At 41.6% G+C, this 20,730-nt stretch overlaps 2 non-coding genes across 2 annotated transcripts; both read left to right on the top strand.

The window, feature by feature from the left end:
- The first annotated feature begins 1,647 nt into the window (after positions 1-1,647).
- TRNAE-CUC (transfer RNA glutamic acid (anticodon CUC)) lies at positions 1,648-1,719 on the top strand. Its single transcript has one exon. It is a non-coding gene; the product is annotated as a tRNA-Glu (tRNA).
- An 8,866-nt stretch (positions 1,720-10,585) lies between these two features.
- On the top strand, positions 10,586-10,658 carry TRNAM-CAU (transfer RNA methionine (anticodon CAU)). Its single transcript has one exon. It is a non-coding gene; the product is annotated as a tRNA-Met (tRNA).
- The last annotated feature ends 10,072 nt before the right edge of the window (positions 10,659-20,730 follow it).

Raw genomic sequence — 20,730 nt, 5'->3', positions numbered from 1 at the left:
TGAATACTGACCAAATACTGACCGTGGGGCCGTGGCCTTAGAGATTAAAAGGTATCAACCACTGAGGACTCTCAAATCGTAATATTCTCCTTATTTGATGCATTTTTTGGTGCAGATTGAAGCAGAGTATTTAATGTGTTTTTTTTTATTCTACAGAAAAACTTTGATTCTGCACTTAAAAAAGTAGCTGCGTTTTTCTCACAATTTTTTATTTTTAAATGCATTTTTCTCAGGTTCCCCATAGAAGCCCATGAAGAAAAAATGCATTAAAACCACAGAGTTCAGCAGCATTTTTAGACACACAATGGTCAGGAGTTTTCATGAAATCACATCCGATTTGCTTGGATAGTTAAATGCAGCAGAATTACTGTGCAAAAAAAAACTGCAGAAAAAAAGCAGCATTTACGCTACGTGTGAACAGGTCCAAACAAAGTAGGTGTGATTTATTGAAAACTTCTGGTCACTGTGCATCTAAAGATACTGTTGAATTTCCCGGTTTTGGTGCTGTTTTTCTCTGTAGGCTTCTATGTGGAGCCTGAAAGAAACGTCACCGCCACTCACATAATGAAAAACGCCTTCTCTCGACTTAAACCAGTTCATCTGCAGCTTCCACTCCTGGATTCCTAAAAACTCAACCCCATATAGACGGCTAAACAATATAAAAGAGAAAAAGAGCAGCAGCCAACTGGATGCAATATAGTCGCCTCCACCATAAACACATATACAATCACCCTCTTCATAGGGGAAGAAGACTTGAATCTAGCGCCACCTATTGGGAGTACCAATCCTAAAAGTCATCCTAAAGTCTCATTTGTTAAAACATCAACTACATTATTACACAGGGTCAATCTTGTACCTACCAAGCTTCATAGAATATATGGTACAGTTTCTCCAGACTGTTTTCGAGGATGTAATGAGAGGGGGATATGTTACATATTTGGGGGATGTTTCCCAGCTATCCGCTCAAAATGTCCAAATGTCCAACAATTGGCTCTCAAGTCCTTTGTGTTCTTGAGGGACAAACCTCTTGGAGCTATTAGCCCCATAGATATATTAACACAATTCTGCTCAATGGTGACCAGTATTCACATGGCGGCTAATAGAAGTGGTCAAAGTGTCCATAATATTCTACATTTGGAAAAAAAAAAGAAAAAAGCCACCAGAACTGATGTCAGAGAGCATTTTTATAAAATATGGAATCCGTGGATGGAAAACTCTTCCTTCCCCAAACTGCCTTTTAACTTTCCTACTTAGGCCACAGCCCCACTATCAGTATTCGGTCAGTATTTTTTCTCAGGAGTGGCTGCCAAAACCAGGAGTGGGTGATAAATGCAGAATTGGTGACTTGTTTCTATTCTACCTTTTCTCTGATTGTTCCTCACCTGGTTTTGGCTCCCACTCCTGAGAGAAAATACTGACTGAATACTGATAGTGGGGCTGTAGCCTTACGCGTATGTCCTTTTCAACATTCTACATTTCTTACTGTGAGCAGCACTAGACAACCCTATAAACCTTTCCACCGGTTTTCTGTTGGATCCCTCCAGCTTTCTATGTGGTTTCCACTTGTCTATTTGAGCCTACCATTACAGTGCTGTACAACTGGTAAATCCGAGACCTGGAAGGGCATCTAAAAGTGAACAGACAGTTTCCCTGGTGGTCTAGTGGTTAGGATTCGGCGCTCTCACCGCCGCGGCCCGGGTTCGATTCCCGGTCAGGGAACATCAACATTTTGATTGTCAAGTTTACAAGTTTGCTTACTTTGAGCTAATAATTAGCACTAAATTTTGTTACATGGTCTAACAAGCAAGGTCACTACCTTTTTCTCGACAGGCACGCCCACTCTCCATCAGGCCACGCCCACTTTCCATTAGACCACACCCACTTTCCATTAGGCCACACCTCTTCCCAAACATCCCAGAAAAAGGGTCTTTTGCTCATAATAAACATGGGGCAAATTATCTTTGATAGTTTTAGAGTGTTGTTTTTCTTACTTTGCATCAGTCATTATAGATTTGTTTCACACATTGTGTAATTGCTGTGGTATTTATTATTCTGCACTTTTTTGCAGGTGTCTGCATCAAACTACGAAATAACAACTTTGTATGATTATTTAATCTTTCCTACATTTCTTCATGCGTTTCCTCCTTATTTTATACAGGAAAAAGTTATATGTTTGTACCATGTTAGCCAGTAGATAGAAAAATATTAAGATTTGAGAGTCCTCAGTGGTTGATGCCTTTTAATGGCTAACTGAAAAGATGGTAACAAATTGCAAGCTTTCGAGACTACTCGAGTCTCTTCATCAGGCATAGAATCTTATCAAATATCTTATCTTACTATGCCTGATGAAGAGACCTGAGTAGTCTCGAAAGCTTGCTATTTGTTACCATCTTTTCAGTAAATCCACGGCCCCACTATCAGTATTCGGTCGGTGTTTTTTCTCAGGAGTGGGAGCCAAAACCAGGAGTGGGTGATAAATGCAGAATTGGTGACTTGTTTCTATTATACCTTTTCTCTGATTGTTCCTCACCTGGTTTTGGCTCCCACTCCTGAGAAAAAATACTGACCAAATACTGATAGTGGGGCTGTAGTCTTACGCGTATGTCCTTTTCAACATTCTACATTTCTTACTGTGAGCGGCACTAGACAACCCTATAAACCTTCCCACCAGTTTTCTGTTGGATCCCTCCAGCTTTCTATGTGGTCTCCAGTTGTCTATATCATTAGGCTGAGTTCACACGATGCGTATTTAATGCGTTTCCGCTGCGTTTTTGCAGTTGTGTAAATGCCGCGGACACGCATTAAAAACGCATGGTAGAAGGGCAGCAATGTTCCCCAATTGAAATCCGCATGTGCTGTGCCCATGATGCGGATTTTTCCGCAGCGTAAACGCTGCGCTTAAAAATTCGCAGCATGTCAATTAATTTTGCGTAAACGTGGCGTTTTCGCCGCCATTGACTTGCATTAGAACGCGCCAATTCCGCCAGACTGCATTTGTACTTGCGCTATTGGCGCGTTCTAATGTGCGGATGGTACCCGGGTGTAGAGGAGAGGAGAGTCTCATCCACATCCAGGTACCATTAAAAAACTGTAAAAAAAGAATAAAATAAAAAATAAATGTATACTTACCTTCTGTCGGCCCGCACTGCGCTCCTGCTTGGTTCCCGGCACTTTGCAGTGAGTTGAAGGACCTGCGGTGACGTCAGAGTCATGTGACGGGTCACGTGACGCTGATGTCGGCAGGTCTTTCAATTCAAAGTTGCCGGCAGCCGGGAGAACGGATTGAGCAGGACAGCGCGGGCCATCGGAGGTAAGTATATACACTCTCTCGGGTCACACTATATAAATCCATGCTGTTTGCATGGATTTATACAGTGTGACCTAGTTGTCAAGCACTTTCCAGGTGATGCTAAAATCGCCTGGAAAGCGCTTGTCAATCCACATGCGGAAAAGCATGTGAATCTGCATGTATTCCGCAGGAAAAACGCATGCACAATCTGCATGCGTTTTTTCTGCCAGGGAGATGCAGAAATGATGCAGAAATTTTCTGCTTCATTTCTGCATCGTGTGCACATACCCTTATAGTGCTGTACAACTGGTATAGCCAAGGCCTGGAAGGGCATCTATAAGTGAACAGACAGTTTCCCTGGTGGTCTAGTGGTTAGGATTCGGTGCTCTCACCGCCGCGGCCCGGGTTCGATTCCCGGTAAGTGAACATCAACATTTTGATTGTCAAGTTTACAAGTTGGCTTACTTTGAGCTAATAATTAGCACTAAATTTTGTTACATGGTCTCACAAGCAAGGTCACGACCCTTTTCTCGAGAGGTACGCCCACTTTCCATTAGGCCACACCCACTTTACATTAGGCCACACCCTCTTCCCAAACATCCCAGAAAAAGGGTCTTTCGCTCGTAATAAACATGGGGCAAATTATCTTTGATAGTTTTAGAGTGTTGTTTTTCTTACTTTGCATCAGTCATTATAGATTTGTTTCACACGTTGTGTAATTGCTGTGGTATTTATTATTCTGCACTTTTTTGCAGGTGTCTGCATCAAACTACGAAATAACAACTTTGTATGATTATTTCATCTTTCCTACATTTCTTTATGCGTTTCCTCCTTATTTTATACAGGAAAAAGTTATATCATTGTACCATGTTAGCTTGTAGATAGAAAAATATTAAGATTTGAGAGTCCTCAGTGGTTGATGCCTTTTAATGGCTAACTGAAAAGATGGTAACAAATTGCAAGCTTTCGAGACTACTCGAGTCTCTTCATCAGGCATAGAATCTTATCTATTATCTTATCTTACTATGCCTGATGAAGAGACCTGAGTAGTCTCGAAAGCTTGCTATTTGTTACCATCTTTTCAGTAAATCCACGGCCCCACTATCAGTATTTGGTCAGTATTCAGTCAGTATTATTTCTCAGGAGTGGGAGCCAAAACCGGGAGTGGGTGATAAATCCAGAATTGGTGACTTGTTTCTATTATACCTTTTCTCTGATTGTTCCTTACCTGGTTTTGGCTCCCAATCCTGAGAAAAAATACTGATTGAATATTGACCAAATACTGACAGTGGGGCCGAGGCCTTAGCCATTAAAAGGTATCAACCCTTGAGGACTCTCAAATCTTAATATTCTCCTTACTTGATGTTTTTTTTGGTGCAGATTGAAGCAGAGTATTTAATGTGTTTTTTTTTTATTCTACAGAAAAACTTTGATTTTGCACTTAAAAAAGTAGCTGCGTTTTTCTCACAATTTTTTATTTTTAAATGCATTTTTCTCAGGTTCCCCATAGAAGCCCATGAAGAAAAAATGCATTAAAACCAGAGTTCAGCAGCATCTTTAGACACACAATGGTCAGGAGTTTTCATGAAATCACATCCGATTTGCTTGGATAGTTAAATGCAGCAGAATTACTGTGCAAAAAAAAACTGCAGAAAAAAAGCAGCATTTACGCTACGTGTGAACAGGTCCAAACAAAGTGGGTGTGATTTATTGAAAACTTCTGCTCACTGTGCATCTAAAGACACTGTTCAATTTCCCGGTTTTGGTGCTGTTTTTCTCTGTAGGCTTCTATGTGGAGCCTGAAAGAAACGCCACCGCCACTCACATAATGAAAAACGCCTTCTCTCGACTTAAACCAGTTCATCTGCAGCTTCCACTCCTGGATTCCTAAAAACTCAACCCCATATAGACGGCTAAACAATATAAAAGAAAAAGAGCAGCAGCCAACTGGATGCAATATAGTCGCCTCCACCATAAACACATATACAATCACAATCTTCATAGGGGAAGAAGACTTGAATCTAGCGCCACCTATTGGGAGTACCAATCCTAAAACTCATCCTAAAGTCTCATTTGTTAAAACATCAATTACATTATTACACAGGTTCAATCTTGTACCTACAGCGCCGGACTGGAGTACCTGGGGCCCACTAGGAAAAAATCAATCTTGGGGCCCACCAGCACCATGCAGTTACCGTATATAGGAATAACATAAGTCCACAAACTCTTTCAAAATGAATCAACTTTATTAACCAAAAAAGCGAAAAGCAGGATAATATAGATTTTTTACTGCGGAACAGCAAACCCACAGTTATAATTTACTGGTGTATACCAGACTTTTTTAAATTTATAGATTTGCGGCTGAACAGTGAGCGACACACTCAAACTGTTTTTTTTTAGATACAAAAGGCCCACAACTGGATACTACAGAGATTTGACCCGTGAAAATGCAAAACCACACTGGGTATTGTCGGGCCTACAACAGACTATTTTCAACAGATATATTTTTGTGTCAGAACAGTCAGGAGACACTACTGGGTTTTTTAAGGCCAAAAAAGCGAAAATCAGGATAATAGAGATTTTTTTACCGTGGAACAGCAAACCCACAGTTATAATTTACTGATGTGTAACAGACTTTTTTAAATATATAAATTTGCGGCTGAACAGTGAGAGACACACTCAAACAGTTTTTTTTTATATACAAAAGGCCCACAACTGGATACTACAGAGATTTGACCCGTGAAAATGCAAAACCACACTGGGATTTGTCAGGCCTACAACAGAATATTTTCAACAGATATATTTTTGTGTCAGAACAGTCAGGAGACACTTCTGGGTTTTTTTTAAGGCCAAAAAAGCGAAAAGCAGGATAATAGAGATTTTTTTACCGTGGAACAGCAAACCCACAGTTATAATTTACTGGTGTGTAACAGACTTTTTTAAATATATAAATTTGCGGCTGAACAGTGAGCGACACACTCAAACAGTTTTTTTTTATATACAAAAGGCCCAAAAATGGATACTACAGAGATTTGACCCGTGGAAATGCAAAACCACACTTCTGTTTCTGTGGCCTATACCAGACTCTTTTCAACAGATATATTTGTGTCTGAAAAATCAGAGACAAGCTTTTTTTGGGGGGGAAAAGGGGGTGGGGGGGACAGCAATAGGTTAATAAGACAGGTATTTGTACAGTGTGAAGGAGGAAAAAAAAAAAATATTTAGATGAAAAAAAAAGGATTTTACTGGCCCCCAAGACCTAGAGCTAAGTCCAGCAATTTCAGAAACAGGAGCACACAGGTCTGTAATGCAGCGTTTACTGGTATAACCACTGCGTCTCCTATACAGCCTGCCTGCCTGATATCTGGGATGGATATTAGTCCTGAGAAGGACTGTTTGTTTGTTCTGGCAGCCTTTACAGACCCTACACTAACTATTTTGCAGGAAAAATCTCTCCCTAGCTCAGCAGCGCTGTCCCTACACTGTCTAATCCGGAGCGACTGTGTCCAAGATGGCAGCGCCCGGTTTTAAATACTCGAGGTGACGCTGTGCGGCCCACCAATCACTGTAATGCCCACATACAACAAGGCTGCCGCATTACAGTGACTGGCTGGCAATCCCTGCATGTTCATTGGCTCTGTAAAGAGCGCCAAACATGCAGGGCAGAGACCCGAGGTCCCGCCCGAGTAACCCGGAAATGCTCGGTGCTCGCCGAACATCCCGAGTAGCGTGATGCTCGGGCGAGTACCGAGCAGTGTCGAGCATGCTCGCTCAACACTAGTGGTGACCATACTGTATGGGGAGCTGTGGTGACTATACTGTATGGGGAGCTGTGGGGGACATCATACTGTATATTGGGCACAGTGTTGTAACTAAAGTCCTCTGGGCCCAAGTGCAAAGTCTGAACTGGGACTCCTATCAGAATGTTGGTCAGATCTATGGCCCCTTTAATATTTCCCTCGGTCCTGGCCCTTATTCTATAATAATGTCTCTGTAGAATGAGAGAGAGACAGCACTTTATACAATTTCTAGATTCGCATAGGATATGTGTGATTATACACTAGCACTTTACACAGAGCTCTGACCTATATATAGGACAACATTTGTGTAAATCCTTTGGTAATTATGTGCATTAGCCTATATGATGTGACTGTGCACTTGCACTTTACTTAAATTTATATACAGGATAACAATAGTGCAATACTCTGGTATAAATGTGCATTTAAACAACCATATGTGATTGATCTACTCCCTCTGGACATTGTTTATCAACTTCTTGGGTGTACGCCCCTTGTTTTTATGGTTATTGGTTTGTTTTCCATTTTTATCACTTGATTGTCAATAAAGTACAATACGTTTCGCGAGATCTGATAAATTGGGCTTTTATGATAGTTTTTTCTCTTCTTCATTTTTAGTTTCATTAGAGTGTAAAGAATGAAAACCGGATTGTAAAAGTTCAAGAGGAGAGTTTTCTGTGAGGTAGCAGATTAGACGACAGTAGACAAAGCATTCCAGGAGTTTAGAGATGATGGGAAGATTAGAGACAGTTCTGTAGTTAGTAGTTCTGGTCGAAGGATGGTTTCTTTTTTTTAAAGAGGTTATGACGGTGTGTTTGAATGAGGAGGGAAGGATACCATAAGCAAGAGAGTGATTAAATGTTTTAGTTAGGTGGGCTTTGACAGCCTGGGAACGTTACTGAAGGAGATGTAGGGTTATTGCTGCAGGTTGTAGGGCAAGAAAAAGAAATAGCCTGCTAACTTCTTTCGTGACAGATTCAAAGGTGGAAAGTGAACTTGAGGTGGTTAAGAGAATTAGAATGTAAGAAGTCTTGGATGTAAGGAAGTTTTTACACACTGACCGTGAGTTCCATACAGCACAATTAAAGAGACAGAAGACATGCACTCAATATTGATAAGATTAGAAGGGTTTCTATGCACAGCAGGAAGAGAGTTATATATTTACTAGTGGAAAGAGGGCAAGGGATAGAGGAGATGTCACCAGTGATTAGGAGAAGGAGAAAAAAGAGAGAACAGGTGGTTCAGAGATCTGTGCGAGCATTTCGTGCAGTGTATGGTGGTAAAAGGAGAAAAACCGACCATAAAAGCCCAGAGAAGTCAAAAGTTATGAAATTTAATTAATCTTTATTGGAAATCAGAAGATAACGAAGGATAACAAAATGACCAGAAAAAAACAAGGGTCACACAACTATGATGATATAAAAACCATATATCGTTAGGCAGTCATATTATCATATTAAAATGCAATGCCATTGTAAACAACTATATACGATGATGTATGAATAGTATCCTTTATCTAACATAGATATATATCTATATGTAACAATATATAACAAATTATTGCAAAACCATTGCAGCAGTGCCCTGTATAAAGTGCTAATGCAAATATTGAATATATTAGTATAAGGGCTATACTTACTGCTGAATGCTAGGGTAGTTGGGGACTCCCACTCCTGAGTGACATACACCCGACGTGCGTTTTGGCTGTCTCCTTCATCAGGAGATGGCTCAATGTTAGATTTAGGATACTTTTCATTAAACACCGTACATCTATATGATGACATACAGACACAAGAACAATTACAGTAGTATATACCAAATATTGACCACCAATATGTAAATATTTACAAATCAACGATCGTTTAATGCCACAAATTGGTTAATGTGAATGGGTCTAGTGCATGAAATTACAAGCAATATCCCACTCCCGTCTAGCACAGGTGGGCATTCAGAGTTTCAATTCAGGTATCCCTCCTTTCACAAACCTTAAATTTGTGTTAAACTCGTTATATAAAATATCCATACTCTGATATTGATGATTTTCTGGCTTTTTCAGTGTCCTCGTGTGTAGAACTTCACCCTTGGATTCCTGAGCTGACCACAGAATTAAGATGCGCATAATTGTCAGTGATTGAGAGTGTGGTCTATTGGGATTCACTATTTGTGGGCGTTGAATCCTTTGCAGTGCTAAGGATTCATTTTCAATGGCAGAGAAGGAAAAATAAGGAAAGCTGTATCCGCTCCCTCACTATCACAATGACAAAGTCAAGGAATGCACGTGCTGATTACAGTCTTTTTCACAGGTGCAGTGGGTTTATTGTCTTTACTGTTTTTCATATGTATTGCGTTTTTACTGGTCTATTCTGTGTACACTTTATAGAAAAAAGGAAAAAGAAAAAACTAGAAAACAAAAATAGAAGAAAAATAACAGAATAAAAATATGAAAATATCAATATTTAGAGCAGAATAAAAATATGAAAATCAGTGCGGAAATATCCAAGAACATTAAAGAGGTTGTCCACAACTTTTACATTGATGGCTTATCCTTAGGATAGGTCATCAATGTCTGAACTGCTGGGGCCCGACACACCGACATCCCTGCCGATCAGCTTTTATCGGTAGCGGCGGCCCGAAGTACTTTCTTGCGGAGCTGGCCATATATTTGTAGTGGCCGGGGCTTGGTACTGCACAACCATCTCCCATTCAAATCAATAGGAGGCGGATGTGCAATACCTCGCGGCAGTCGCTATAAGTAGACATCCAGCTCTGCAAGTAAGTACTTCCATCTAGGGGCCATCGCCGATACCGATAACAGCTGATCATATTAAGACCTCGTTCAGATGTCTGTTTTGTGTTTTATTTATGTTTTTTCAGAGCACCTACCCAATTTTCACATGCATGTTTTTTGTCTTTTTGCACACCATCATTACACCAATAAGGACCAAGGCATATGATTTTAATCCATTTTGGAGTAAAATCAACTATTCACATCAATAGCTCCCTGAATAAAGAAACTGACATCTTACTGATGTCTTACATGTTTCATCCTAGTTCTGTCTGTTTTTCACTGCCCAATGGTTAAGAGAAGCTTGGACACTTTCATCCTATGTTTTTTATTGCGTAATAGAAAAACAGGTGCTACACTAATGGTAAAAAAAAAATTAGAAACACGGACCTGAGAACAAATGAAAATCCGAAATTAAAACCACTTATCAAAATGGATGTGTGAATGAGGCCTAATACGCAGAAGTTGGAGGAAAGGTGATGTTCATTTCTTGGGGTTTTTGAACCTCTTTTTGTAATGAATATTTTGCTTTCAGAAGTTCTTGAACTAACAGCTGCTTTTTGTCTCCACTTTCAGCTGGTCTTTACATATTCAATTTGGTGAGTTTTATGACAAATGTGGTAAGAGTTTTTGAGGTCACTTTTTTCCCCCATGGTATTCTTGCTTCGGTGCATGTGCTGTAGTTAACGGCCACCAAGGTCTCAGTGCTAAGTTGCCTCGTTAGCGCAGTAGGTAGCGCGTCAGTCTCATAATCTGAAGGTCGTGAGTTCGATCCTCACACGGGGCAAAGGAAGCTTTAATTTTTTTTTCTTTCCTTTTTTAAAGTCATCAATCAATTGTAAACATTTCAAGAAATGGAAAGCCCATTTAAATTGTTTTACACCTTGATAGATAGAAAATTATTTTCAAACTTTGAAGGACCTGAGGTTAAGTTTCTATATTTAGCTGGTACCGTGTTTCGCTGCAGTAGTCCTACACATAATTTGTTTCCAGTAAACTAGAAACTGTTTTAAGCTTTTGGCATAATTAAACATATACGACACTGAAAGTTTGGTGTTTGCGTCTAGTGCTTCATTTTTACAGTGATACGATTGTGAGTGCAGAGCTGTTGAGTGGAGATGAGTGGCGCTCATGTCCTGCGCTAAATGCTGACTTCTCCTGGGAGCCTGTTGCAACGCTCGAAGAGAGAGAATTTTGGAATAAAGTTCAGGTCGTGTACCAGGACCTGAACTTCCACAGGTCTGCTCATCCCTACTGTTGAGTGGCAACCCTGCCCTGAGAGCCCTGTTGGAGAAACCCAATACACCTGCATTTTACATATGTAGGTATTAAAGGGTTTTTCCCCCAAACAAAAGTTGATTTTAATCAATACATCGTGGAATAATAATAAATTCCACAATTGGATGATTAAATAAAATGTTCCTGTGCTGAGAACAGGGCTGTGGAGTCGGAGCCCATCTTGGTGGAGTCGGAGTCAGTATAAAATGGACCAACTGCGACTCCTAAAATATAAAACAAATTGGTCACAGTAATTCAATGCAGTTTGTGAGGAATATTTTTTCATAAGAATTTGGGAAAATTATGAAATGTCCTATAAATCTCTGTCCTATTCCTGATCTAAGGGTCTAGACTTTTAGCTGAGATGAATCTGTGCTACAGTAAATTTATCACTTAAACATGAGCCATGTATGAGGGAGTCTGAGTCGTGGAGTCGGAGTTGGAGTCATTGTCATGGAAATTGAGGAGTCGGAATCGGAAGTTTCTCTTACTGACTCCACAGCCCTGGCTGAGATAATCTTATAAATGTGCCCCTGCTGTGTACTGTGTAATGGCTGTGTCTGACTGTACAGGAACATGGTCTGATCATACCACATCTCCTGGGCAGGGGAGGAAGCAAAAGATTATACAGACATTACAACATGGGATCGCAGCTGATTATTTTTGTGAGGTAAAACATTTCTCTTTATGTTTTTAAACAATATTTTACCTCAAAGAAAGAATCAGCTGTGATCCCCTGCTGTAATGTCTGTAAACTCTTTTGTGTCCTCCCCTGCCCAGGAGATGTGGTATGATCAGACCATGTTCCTGTACGGTCAGACACAGTCATTACACAGTACACAGCAGGGGCTCATTTATAAGATTATCTCAGCACAGGAACATTTTATTTAAATACATTAAATTGTGGAACTTATTATTATTCCAAGATCTATTGATTAAAATCAACTATTGTTCTTGGGAAAAACCCTTTAATGCATTAAATTCATACATGAATAAACACAAATTTTACCAGTTTTTGCCTGGGTGTATGTGACGCGCCCCTGGGCCTGTGTCGCGCTGCGTTGCGCACGCGGGAGCTTACCCGGAGCCGGATCTGTTGAGGGTTGTAGTCTCGTGGCGGTGATCCGGTCCGTGCCCAGGGAGTCAGACTAAGTGGCGCTGTTTTAGCGGTAGATGTTGGACGACTACGCCACCCGTTGAGTGCAGCCAGGGAGCTGCTGCTGCAGGGCAGACCGCTGAGGCCGGTGGTAGGATTGTGCAGCGTGATAGTATAACCCCCAACGGGAGGGGTATGGCCTCAGGGCAGCCGACGTGGATGATGGGGGTAGCAGGAACCACTCGGAGACGGTACTGTGTAGTTCAGGGTCTTTACTGGTGACAAAGATAGACCCTCCCGGAGTACTGGCTAGCGATTGGGGCCTGGTCAGTCCTTGAGCAGATGGGATCTCCCCTGGCCAGGCGGAGGTGTAGGCCTCCCAAACTAACGATACTCTTCTGGCTACCTTGCTAGAGGCGGGTATAAGTAGCCCACGTCCCTGAGTGTACCGTGTGGTGCTCACCCGTATGGCCGGTGACTCGGGGCCTTCGGGTTTCTGGGCCAGAGGACCTGCAATCCCCTGCCGGTCGGTTTCTGCTGCTGGATAGGAGTTAGTCCCCACAGCCTCGGACTCCGGGTCCGGTGATAACTTCTCAGTCAGGGCGAGCTCTGCAGCTGCCAGCCCCTGACTCCTTGTAACACTGCTCCCAAAGAGCTCCTGTTGTTTCTTCCTATATTTGCTTCTTTTCTCTGCTTCTTCTCTACTCACTCACCCTGCCTCAGCCCTAGGTTTATATAGGGGAAGTTCTTCCCCTCCCAGGACTGGGCAGGAGGTGTGGCATGCATAGGATCCCTGACCAAGAGACCTCCCACCTGCTCTCAGACATAACATTGCTGTTACTGTGGAAAACCAGACCCCTGGGGTGCCACATATGTCTGTTTATTATTCCATCTTTTGGAACTTTTTTAAGCGCTGTGCTTCTTTTTATATGTTAAATCTAAAATGTACTAAATTTGTTCCTTGCTGCACTAAACGTCCCCACAAATCCTGAGGAGGGCGAGTACAGTTTGGTTGTGTTACTCTGTGTATGCCAAGAAGAGTACCTATCAGGTGCTCGGGAAAGCTGAGAGACATGTGGGCAAGTGTGTGACTCAGTGACTTATCAAAAGGGCGAGTGGTGGCAGTGAAAAGTGTGGTGTGGGTGTGAGAACTCGCTGTGAGGTGCACTTTGCGCATTGTCAGCCTATTGCAATAGATGAGTGCAGGCTCGGACTGGCCTGCAGGAGAAGAGGAGAATCCTCCGGTGGGCCCCCATGTGGGATGGGCTCTCCACTCAACCTATATAAGAAATAGATGGCACAATACATTTGTTTCACTATGTTCAGACAAGGGCATCATCTCAACATTCATGTAACAAACTACCCCATTTATCATTATATAGAAAAATAAGTACATTTGTGAGTGAGGATAATGTGATATTTGCATGTAGCTGAGCTGTGGGCCCCCAGAATCAATGTCACCCCAGTCCGGCACTGGGTGAATGGACAAGTGAGTGTGGGAAGCAAAGTCACTCTTTATAGTAGCATCCGAGGCAGGTGGATTGTGACGAGTCAGTGGAGGCGGTGTTCCTGACAAATTGGTGGCCGCATAGTGCTGCTCATGACATGTCTTTTTTCTTACCACTTTTTCATCAATAAAAATGTTGAAACCAAAGAGGTAATGAAAGCCCAGTAAGCATTAATGCTATCATTTGCAAATTTCCAGAGTCAATATCAACCACCTGTTTTTTTTTTATATAAATAGTACAAATGCACAATATTTGCCAATTGTGCGCACCTAACAGGTATATGCATTGCTTATGTCATCAGCGCCGCTCGCCTCCAAATGTAAAATCAAGTGGCACTAGACAACGCTGTAAACATTTCCACCAGTTTTTTGTTGGATCACTCCAGCTTTCTATGAGGGTTTAGTCTATTAGAGACTGCCATTATAGTACTACATAATTGGTTAGACACAGACCTAGAAGGGCATCTTCACCTATGTCGGCAGTTTCCCTGGTGGTCTAGTGGTTAGGATTCGGCGCTCTCACCGCTGCGGCCGGGGTTTGATTCCCGGTCAGGGAACGTCCATTTTTTTTTTTTTACACTAACAAGTTGGTTTATCTTGAGCTAATAATTAGCGTTAGTTTAATTTTGTAACATGGTCTCGCAAACTAGGCCACGACCCCTTTCCTCGAGAGTCACACCCACTTTCCAGTAGGCCACACCCTCTTCTCAAACAACACAGAAAAGGGGTCTTAAAACATGGGGTAAATTATATTTGATAACTTTAGAGAGTTGCTTTTTTTTCCTTTGTGTCACATTTATTATAGATTTATTTCACAGGTTGCATAAATAGTGTATTTTTTTTTTAATTCTCCATGTTTTCTGAAGGTATACGCAGCAAACTACGTAATAACAATCTCCTCTGGTTATTTCATTTTTGCTTAATTTTTTATGCATTTTCCTTCATTATTTGATGCATTTTTTGGTGCAGATTTGACGCAGAGTTTTTAATGTGTTTTTTTTATTCTACACAAAAACTTTGATTCTGCACTTAAAACAGCAACTGCTTTTTTTTTACATGGGCTTTTTTTCAGGTGCCACATAGAAGCTCATAGAGAAAAAAAGCGTCCTTAGTTGCACAGCGGTCAGGAGTATTCATGAAATCACATCCACTTTGCTTGGACAGTTTAATGCAGCAGAATATCGGAGCAAAAAAAATGCAACAGAAAAAATGCAGCATTTACGTTACATTTAGGCTATGTGCCCACGATGCAGAAATGAAGCAGAAAATTTCTGCAGCATTTCTGCATCTCCCTGGCAGAAAAAACGCATGCAGATTGTGCATGCGTTTTTCCTGCAGAATACATGCGGATCCACATGCGTATTCACATGCGTTTCCGCATGCAGATTGACAAGCGCTTTCCAGGCGATAGCATCACTTGGAAAGTGCTTGACAACTAGGTCACACTATATAAATCCATGCAAACGACATGGATTTATACAGTGTGAACCGTAAAAATTAAAACAAATAAAGCTATACTCACCCCCGAGGCCCCGGCGTGGCTGCAGCGCTCGTTCCTGTCTGGTTCCCGGCTGCCGGCATATCGCGAGACAGAGCGGTGAAGGGCCTGCGGTCACATTGTGACGTCACCGCAGGTCCTCAAGCGATTGCGGCATTCAGAGAAAAGCCTTCGGAAAGGTGAGTATAAACTTTATTTGTTATTTTATTCTTTTTTTACAGGTACAATGGTACCCAGGTCTGGATGAGAGTCTCCTCTCCTCCAGAACTGGGTACCATCCGCACATAGAGACGCATAGAAGCAGCTTGCACAAATGTACAGTCGCGGTTTCTATGCGTTTCAATGCAAGTCAATGGCGGGAGTTCCGCTGCGCTTCCGCAAAATTAAATGACATGCTGCGGATTTTTGTACGCAGCATAAACGCTGTGGAAAAATCCGCAGCATATGCATAGAACATGCGGAATCCCCTTGGGGACCATGGGGTGCGGATTACCTAGCGTTTCACAAGCGTTTCCGCTGCGGAAATTCCGCAGCATAAACGCTTGAAAAACGCTACGTGGGCACACAGCCTAAAACATGGTCTAAATGTCCAAGCAAAGTGAGTGATTTCAGAAAAACATCTAACCACATTGTGTCCCGGCTTTTGTGCTGTTTTTCTCTAGGCTTCTATTTAGAGCCTGGAAAAAATGTATCTCGTGCCACCTATTGGAATCAGCAATCCTAAAAGTCAATATCAACCCTTTAACAAGCCTTGCCACATGATTTAAGATAAAAGCCAAACCAGACACTCCATTTGCAGACATTTTTTTTTCGGTGGTTTTGCCCCTCATCAGTGCTAAGTTTCCCTATGCCAGCTTCATGCTATCCACAAGGAGAAATTATCTACTTACTGTTAGTGGCCTCTCACCCAGCCAAATCAGATCCCCTGCTTAGCACTGATGAGGAGCAAATACCCCAATTCACATGTCTGCAAATGAAGTGTCTGATTTGGCTTCTTATGAACCCTCTAATCTTCTCATGCCTTGGAGGGCTTCATGTGTTTCACGACATCCTTGCCCATCCAACATTTAAAGAACTCACCCTTCACGGTTACTTATTTTTAAACATACAGTGAAGGAAATAAGTATTTGATCCCTTGCTGTTTTTGTAAGTTTGCCCACTGACAAAGACATGAATAGTCTATAATTTTAAGGGTAGGTTAATTTTAACATTGAGAGATAGAATATTCAAAAAAAAATCAAGAAAATCACATTGTATAAATTAGATAAATTTATCTGCATTTTGCAGTGAGAAATAAGTATTTGATCCCCTAAAAACCATTATGAGTTCTGGCTCCTACAGACCAGTTAGACGCTCCTAATCAACTCGTTACCTGCATTAAAGACAGCTGTCTTACATAGTCACATGTATAAAAGACTCCAGTCCATAGACTCAATTAATCAGTCACACTCTAACCTCTACAACATGGGCAAGATCAAAGAGCTTTCTAAGGATGTCAGGGACAAGATCATAGACCTGCACAAAGCTGGAATGGGCTACAAAACCGTAAGTAAGACGCTGGGTGAGAAGGAGACAACTGTTGGTGAATAGTAAGAAAATGGAAGAAATACAAAATGACTGTCAATTGACATCGATCTGGTGCACCATGCAAAATCTCACCTCGTGGGGTATCCTTGATCATGAGGAAGGTGAGAGATCAGCCTAAAACTACACGGGGGGAACTTGTTAATGACCTCAAGGCAGCTGGGACCACAGTCACCAAGGAAACCATTGGTAACACATTACACCTTAAAGGTTTAAAATCCTGCAGTGCCCACAAGGTCCCCCAGCTCAAGAAGGCACATGGGCAGGTCCGTCTGAAGTTTGCCAATGAACACCTGGATGATTCTGTGAGTTATTGGGAGAAGGTGCTGTGGTCAGATGGGACAAAAATTGAGCTCTTTGGCATTAACTCAACTCACCGTGTTTGGAGGAAGAGAAATGCTGCCTATGACCCAATGAACACAATCGCCACTATCAAGCATGGAGGTGGAAACAGTATGTTTTAGGGGTGTTTTTCTGATAAGGGCACAGGACTACTTCACCGCATCAATGGGAGAATGGATGGAGTCATGTACCGTAAAATCCTGAGTGACAACCTCCTTCCCTCTGCCAGGATATTAAAAATGGGTCGTGGCTGGGTCTTCCAGCAAGACAATGGCCCAAAACATACAGCCGAGGCAACAAAGGAGTGGCTCAAAAAGAAGCACAGTAAGGTCATGGAGTGGCCTAGCCAGTCTCCAGACCTTAATCCCATAGAAAACTTATGGAGGGAGTTGAAGCTCCGAGTTGCCAAGCGACAGCCTCAAAATCTGAATGATTTAGAGATGATCTGCAAAGAAGAGTGGACCAAAATTCCTCCTGACATGTGCGCAACCCTCATCAACAACTACAAAAAACGTCTGACTGCTGTGCTTGCCAACAAGGGTTTTGCCACAAAGTATTAAGTGTTGTTTGCCAGGGGAATCAAATACTTATTTCTCACTGCAAAATACAAATAAATTTATCTAATTTATACAATGTGATTTTCATGATTTTTTGGGGGGATATTCTGTCTCTTAATGTTAAAATTAACCTACTCTTAAAATTATAGACTGTTCATGTCTTTGTCAGTGGGAAAACTTACAAAAACAGCAAGGGATCAAATAATTATTTCCTTCACTGTATGGAGAACACATAGGTAGCACTAGCAGTGCAAATTACCATCGAATCCATTATTCCATAACCCCATGTTGTTGGCAGGCGTTTTATCTGCCACTTCCTCCCTCCCAGTGGTGGTCTCAGAAAGGACTACACTTACTCATTTCCTATCGGCGTCTCAACTTATGCCCCAATAAGAATTTAGATATTAGCAAGTACCCCCTTAAGATTCCATCAGATTTATAGGGGTTTTAATGCATCATTATCTGACACAAAACTCTCTTTTATGGAGCATTGGGAACAAGATATAAACCAAAAACTATTTCTCTGGAGAGAAGGTATTGTTGGTGGAAAACCCTTATTAAGGGACGCAATCAAGTCTTCCTTGTTGAAAGTTTAATTACATTATTACGCAGGGTCTATCATTTACCTGTCTTCATACAATATATGGTACAGTTTCTCAAGACTGTTTTCGAGGATGTAATAAGAGGGGGATATATTACATATTTGTTGGACGTGCCAAGCTGTCCACTCACCTTGGTGAAATGTCCAAATACTGCTGGAGACTGTTCGTAACCAACAATTGGCTTTTGAGTTCTTTGTGTTCTTCTTGGGGGACAAACCTCTGGGAGTTAATAACCCCACAGATAAATTAATGCAATTCTGCTCAATGGTGACCAGAATTTTGAAAAAAAATTAGCCAACAAAACTGAGAGCATTTTTATAGGATATGGAATCCGGTGATAGAAAACTTCCTTCTGCAAACAACTAATTAACTTTCCCATTAACACTTATGTCGTTAGTCCACTTCCCCCATTTTACTTTTCTTACTGTGAGCGGCACTAGACAACCCTGTAAACATTTCCACCAGTTTTCTTTTGGATCACTCCAGCTTTCTATGTGGACTCCACTTGTCTAATCACCCTATTTGAGCCGGCCATTACAGTGCTGCACAATTGGTTAGGCTGAGACCTGGAAGGGCATCTTCAGCTTTGAAGGCATTGGCCCTGGTAGTCTAGTGGTTAGGATTTGGTGCTCTCACCGCCGTAGCCTGTGTTCGATTCACAGTCAGGGAATATCAACATTTTGATTGTCAAGTTTACAAGTTGGCTTACTTTGAGTTAACAATTAGCACTAAATTTTGTTATATGGTCTCGAAAGCTAGGCCATGACCCTTTCCTCGAAAATCACAACCACTTTCCATTAGGCCACACCTCTACCCAAACATCCTAGAAAAAGGGTTTTTAGCTTGTAATAAACATGGGGCAAATTATCTTTGATAATTTTAGAGTGTTTCTTTCTTACTTTGCATCAGTCATTATAGATTTGTTTCACACGTTGTGTAAATGCTGTGGTATTTATTATTCTGCACTTTTTTGCAGGTGTCTGCATCAAACTACGAAATAACAATTTTGTATGATTATTTCATCTTTCCTACATTTCTTTATGCGTTTCCTCCTTATTTTATACAAGAAAAAGATATATCTTTGTACCATGTTAGCTTGTAGATAGAAAAATATTAAGATTTGAGAGTCCTCAGTGATTGATGTCTTTTAATGGCTAGCTGAAAAGATGGTAACAAATTGCAAGCTTTCGAGACTACTCGAGTCTCTTCATCAGGCATAGAATCTTATCTAATATCTTATCTTACTATCCTTGATGAAGAGACCTGAGTAGTCTCGAAAGCTTGCTATTTGTTACCATGTTTTCAGTAAGTCCATGGCCCCACTATCAGTATTTGGTCAGTATTTTTTCTCAGGAGTGGCTGCCAAAAGGAGGAGTGGGTGATAAATGCAGAATTGGTGACTTGTTTCTATTATACCTTTTCCCTGATTGTTCCTTACCTGGTTTTGGCTCCCAATCCTGAGAAAAAATACTGATTGAATACTGACCAAATACTGACAGTGGGGCCGTGGCCTTAGCCATTAAAAGGTATCAACCACTGAGGACTAGAGATGAGCGGTGTTCAACTAGAACTGTTCGCCAATCTCAAATTCGAGCTGTTTTGGGCGGTGTTCGAGTTGTTCGACGAACCCGAACGATTTGCAAAAAATTTGGCTGTTCGAGGTTATGTTCGATAACTGTTCGTGCACCAAAAGCGTGTCCTGCATGTCTGGCGCTATTTAGAGCACCAATCATGCAGGGATTGTCTGCCATTCACTGTAATGCCACAGCCATAGTGGTTGTGGCATTAGAGTGATTGCCCAAATCGATGGGAACTGTGCTCACAGTGAAACATGAAAAGCCGGCAATTCAGCAGCGGCGTACACCGGTACCCGACAATTTAGAACCGAAAGAATAGAGTATCACACATAGATTAGATAGATAGAAACATGTCAGTCACATATATAAGAAGTACAGTGACAGTGTTGCTTACTGTACTTGTCATTTAGTGTAAAGGATTTATTAAAAAAATATATTAGTGTTTTCATGCACCGTCTCTTTAAAAAAGCCGGCCGGCAATTCAGCAATTCAGCAATCATGCACGTCACTGACAGCGTGGGAAAATTCTCACGCTGAAGCGCTGAGTGCAGGAGAATTCTCCCACGCTGTCAGTGACGTGCATGAGGTGAGCCGAGTTCATTGGACATTAACTCGGCTCATCTGGATGCCCTCACAGAGAGACACTGTGGAGCGCAAGCAAGCCTGCGCTTCTCAGTGTCTTCGGGATGACAGGCTGGATGGCAGCGTTCTGCTGCGGTCCAGCCTGTCATCTCGATGTAGCAGAGCTGAAGCTGTCATGGGAACCATGGAAAGGTAAGGATGATGTTGCTTTATTATTTTTCTTTTATTTCAGGAGA

Source organism: Phyllobates terribilis, unplaced genomic scaffold (assembly GCF_046119375.1).
Source record: "Phyllobates terribilis strain yellow unplaced genomic scaffold, ASM4611937v1 Scaffold_11__3_contigs__length_659146591, whole genome shotgun sequence".
Lineage (NCBI taxonomy): Eukaryota > Metazoa > Chordata > Amphibia > Anura > Dendrobatidae > Phyllobates > Phyllobates terribilis.
This window is presented reverse-complemented; position numbering and strand designations above follow the sequence as displayed.